This window comes from Neolamprologus multifasciatus, chromosome 23 (genome assembly GCF_963576455.1).
Source record: "Neolamprologus multifasciatus chromosome 23, fNeoMul1.2, whole genome shotgun sequence".
Classification (NCBI taxonomy): Eukaryota; Metazoa; Chordata; class Actinopteri; order Cichliformes; family Cichlidae; genus Neolamprologus; species Neolamprologus multifasciatus.
In genome coordinates this window covers 25,402,434-25,407,695 of record NC_140460.1, presented here as the reverse complement: position 1 = coordinate 25,407,695, position 5,262 = coordinate 25,402,434, and the positions used below count along the sequence as shown (strand labels likewise).

The window sequence follows — 5,262 nt, the reverse complement described above, 5'->3', positions numbered from 1 at the left end:
GCTGCTCAGAGGGGCTGGGCTGATTGTAGGGCCTTTACCGAAATTACTGTTTTTGTTCATTACTGTTGTGAACTGGTGAGGTACAAATTGCATCAACCTGAACTGAATTTCTATCTTGCTCAGCTATATTTGTAATGTGAAGCTACAAACAAGCAGCCATGTTTCAGTTAGAAAGCCAGAGACAGAAAGTCCATATTAGGTGAAAACACTGAAACAGTTGTAGGAAACAACGTGTCAGCCAAGTATCACAGTCAATATCACAACAAGCCAACCGTCATGTGTGACTTCACCGTTTCAAAGCAGTTCTTGATACTCCGATATAAACGCGCATTTTGGTGCCTAAAACTAATCAGAGATTAAAACTCCTTTGGGAAATTTCTTTGGGTCTTTCTGTCTTAAAAGAGAATTATTGATAGTTACATGACGCAAGCCAGTATAAAAGAATAGGCCACAAATGTAGGCTTGTCACGGTCTCAACGCCCGCGTTATGAAACTAAGATGTTTTGCATTTATAAGTTGTAGACGACCCTGTGTTTACTGATGTAATGATGGAGTTTGATGTTGCACTCACATACAATATTCCCCAAGTATTTGGATCTGCAGAGTTCGACGGGCGAATGTTTATCTTCTTTCAACTCAGGAAAATAAAATCGACACCCTCAGTGTGGTCTGCGAGAGCCTGCAGCTTGGGGTCTGAAGTGAATGTATTAAAAAATAATTAAATAAATAAATAAATCCCCCGGGTGTCAATACATTTATATATTTTCGTACATTATTCATGCTGATGGTCGTCCCTTTCAAAGCAGAGGTAAAGTTTTATGGTGCATATCAATGATGCTGGATAAGTTCTCGATGTCGATACTGTTCAGAAGCATTACGAAAAACACTCGAACAAGCACAGGATCAGGGATCATGTGTGGGGATCGATCGATCGTGCTTTGTTCGGGGCCAAAACCTAGAATAAAGCACAACTTTGCTTCATTCATTGAAGTGTTGCATACAAACAACATGTTGTGTCAGGAAATCTGTCATTCAAACTCTGCTTCTTCATTCCTAATTATTTATATTACTGTGTAAATGCTGTCATAATGTGGAGTGATGACTAAGTTATTCTTCCATTTTTTGTGTTTTTGTATGCTTTATTCTTGTTACACAGTTACACAGAACACCTTCATTAATACTACTACAAATGAATAATTAATGATAATAAATTAATGAAAAGACAGATTATTTTGTTTATTTTTTCACTATGTACTATATTCATTTATGTTTTTTTTCCAGTGGATTCACAGAAAAAAGCCATTTTGTTTGAATGAACAAAAAGGTTGTATTTTAAAATTACGGGACAGTCTCGGCAATGAACTACCACAACTTTTTTCAGTAGTTTTACACATTTATCACATAGTTTCACTGGTCTGACCCACTTACGATCAAAGTATTATCAATGTGCACAAAAAAAACACGGGTCAATCCACGGGCCTGTAACCCTGACAATATTCATAGTATGAAGGTCAAATTTTACATGGATTTATTAGATCTTCGTTCTGTATCTCACCCTATCCCAAGCATCCTCCTTTGTTACACCAACCCTCCGCATGTCCTTCTTCACTACATCCACAAACCTCCTTGTTTGCCTGGTATAGCTACTATCCCTCCTCTGTGCACGTCCATCTCTAACTTTGATTTCTGAACTTTTCCTGAGATTTGACTGATTTTATATAGAGTGACACATATCTTAAACTATTTGCTGCTATGGTTTTCCAGCAACTGTTTTCAGATCTTCTGCGGCTGCTTGCTAGTTTAGCCACTAGCATAGAATTATAATTTTGCCATTGGCCTAGTCTTTGGCACAGTTTATGCCATTTTTTAGGCCTATGGCATTGGCTTCTTGTTAACTCTTTATGCACGAGTAAAGCCATTTGACTTCAAAACACAGCCCAACTAGCTGATTCTGAGCTTGGCAGAAGGACGTAGCTTTCAGGTCTGAAAATAAAAGTCAGCGTGCAGGTGTCTTAAATGTGTATCCACTTTACTAGCCAGCAGGGGGCAAGTTATCAGTTTTCAAAAAGACTTCTGGTTGTGTAGAAGTCTGTGGGAAAATGACTTCTGGTCATCTTTTCTATAATGTCAGTAAAAACTTTCCAGATGACTTTATTTCCTCATTTGCTAGTTTCACATTGGATGAAACATTTTAATCCCTTTGGTATTTCATGGTGATTCTAAAAGTCAGAAAGGACAATTATCTAGGAAATAGTTATCAAGCATGTGGTTTCACAGCAAGACCCACCCTTTGCTTATCACATCTGGTTTGAAAATGCCAGGATTGTGAACATGAAAATGCTTGGCTCGAGGCTTCATAACTGGCCTAGGCTAACCAATGAGCGACGTCATGGTGGGTATGTCCCCTTTTTATACGATCTATGGGAAACTTGTGACATGCAGGCAGTTCGGTGGACGGGACATAGCTGTGGACTGTGGAGAGGTGGCTCCATCAGCACCTAATTTGCTAAAAATCAGTTCAATCAGGAAAATAATCCAAACTCTTTTGAGCCAGAAAAAGTGCTAAGGTCCAATCTTGAAGTTCAGAAAGTGGTTACTTGGATTTATGTGAACTCTTTTGACTGACATGACAAGAAACTGGCATGGTTGCTTAAGAGAAAGTGGGTTCCCAAAACCCTTAAAGTCCTGCACTTCATCACAGAATAGCAGCCTGAATACTGTGAACTTCACAGATTAATGATACCCAAAACTAATGCAATCTTGTCTTTTTTTTTTCTCTTCTCAGGGGACCGGTGGCAGGAAATAAGCTCACACCTTCGTTTTTCTCTTTAATTTCCAATCATAAAGTGCTGAGCTTTCTCCCCTTCTTGTATTTTCATCCTATAGCCTGTCCTGCACTACAAAAGTGAAGAAATGGAAAAAGCCTCTTTTTTCCCTGTGTTTTTAATCCCTTTGCACCCTAATTGGCCTCTCTTTACTGTGAAGTGAGTTCAATCTGCAAGCAGATAAAACAAGTGTTGGGTGAGGGCGCAGGCACCGTGGCACTGTGTTCTCATGCATGAAGTGAGTGGTTTTGAACTAATATCCAAGCCTCTGCAATTAAAAGGCTCCAGAGTCGTTAAAGTAACTTCTCTTTTTTCTGCCTTTTTTACTCTCCTCTGGAATAGCACTTCACCTATTCTCTGCTGAAGATAAGACGACTGATAACCGGTCTCAGATCTGCGCACCCTTGTCCGTGTGAATGCAGATTGGACTGATTACAGCTGTGGATTCGAGCGTGTCGGGTCATCCGCAGCCCAAACTGGGTCTTTCATCACATCAGCGAGTCAGGTATTGAGTGGTGAAGCAGTCCATGGTGTGTGTGACCCTTTCAAGAGGCGAAGAATGGCGCCGGGACCGCTTGTGCCGGGTGATTTCTTTACAAGGCTTCGGCCAACCCATCGAAACACAATGCCGCTGTTGTGTAGGTACCAGGATTAACAACGAGTGGTATTGATCTGCCGTTTCTTTCTTCCTCTTTGTCCATATGAGAGGCCGGTCAATATCTGCAAGGTTTGATTTCTTTGTGGCTCTCGCTCAACTGATGCTCTAATGTTATCACAATGAATGCAGGGAGCATTTGATAGTGGGATAGCTCTGAGGGTGGAGTTCCAAAGCAAGAAGAAACACAAATAAGGATTATAGTCATTATAGCCAGCAGTTTGGAAGTATTGGCATTTCGTTAAATATTAGGTCTCCTTTAATGAGTGTCATCCACCTCTGTAACAATGGGGGTTCACCGCTGAGCAAAAAGGAAGAAAAATATGGCTTTTGTACATGAATTCTTTATTTAAGGTATTTTTACCTCGTTTATGATGCTTGAAAGCAAAGTTTCCTAACATTTAGTGGGCGCTCGCTCTATTTTAGCCCCCAGCAATTAAGTGCAGTAATATAAATATCCTTCAAATTATGGGTGGTGGGAAATGTGAGAAATAGAATTTAGAATCAGCTACTGGTGACTGATTTTTGTTTTAAACCAGATTTTAAACAAAATGCTGAAAACACTAGCAGGATAACTTTGAAGATAGAGTTCCTGATGGAACAGTCACATTAAGGAAAACAGATGTCGCGGATCACGGCACAAATAAAAATATAGCGACTCTGTGCAATGAGCTTGTGATCTCGCTGCCTCTGAAATGGATGTTTTGAAGGCAGGGACCAGGCCTGCGACCATTTGCATTCAACTGCTGTCTTCGAGAGACAATTATAAAATAGCAATAAATAAGATATTCTTATAGTCTGAATACACAGAAATTCTTTAACAAACAGTGAGATAGTTGCTGCAGGACAGTGATTTGACATAGGCACCGAGTAACCTTGCGTTCATATGGGAATCTAACCAGAATGCAACCAGTTGGCAACCAGCTGAATCAAAGACCCTCAATCAAAATGACGCGTTGGGTTGTGCTCATCACTTTAGACTGACTCAGACTGATTACACCTTGTTGGCAATCTCTGTATGTATTTTAAATTAGGCAACAAATATTTGCAAATTTTCTCCAGTCTGTCTAACCAGTGACTGAGGCATACTGCATTTGTTTGAAGACAGATTGCCTCCAACAAGGTGACCCTTGCGACTGCACTGTGACTGAACGTGATGGCCCAGAGAGGGAGTGTACTGTACCCTCCACCTCAACACATTTCAGGGTAGTTTAATTAACTCAGAAATCTATTGGGCACCTAAATGTAGAGTTCTATGTAGCACTTGTTCTACAGTACCTAACATCGTTTTTGGTAGCCCCTCTGAGACCCCCAATGTGTATTGAGATACCTAAGAAAAAAACCCACTGAGCTAAATTGCTTGACACAAGTTTTTCCAAACCTATAAAAATTTCATTTAGTTTAATTTTCACTTGCCTCCATTGTCTGTGGACAATCTGTTCATGCCGAAGAATTTTTGAAATTGTGTTTACTACATACCGAGAATGGTGCATTTCTGGGTTGCTGCTTTTAATCCATACTCTGTGCTCCAGTGAGCAAACTACTGTACATACTCTGTGTTTATTCTTAACAAAACCCCATGTAAAGGCACAGTTTTTACCTTTAAGACCCAGGAAAGTCAAACTCTGCGATAAAACTGAGACATCTTAGAAATACATGCAATGAACTGCACCGTTCAATCAGTGTAGAAAACTCAAAACAATGAGATTTTAATATGAACAAGTTGAATAAAAGCCCAGAGATACTAAATCCACTCAAAACATTATCAGGAAAATACATGAT

The 5,262-nt window shown here is 39.8% G+C and overlaps 1 long non-coding RNA gene across 1 annotated transcript; it reads left to right on the top strand.

Annotated features, from left to right (window-relative positions):
• The first annotated feature begins 1,198 nt into the window (after positions 1–1,198).
• LOC146491680 (uncharacterized) lies at positions 1,199–4,782 on the top strand. Its single transcript, XR_014872395.1, has 2 exons — positions 1,199–3,063; positions 3,168–4,782. It is a non-coding gene; the product is annotated as an uncharacterized LOC146491680 (long non-coding RNA).
• Positions 4,783–5,262: the final 480 nt, after the last annotated feature.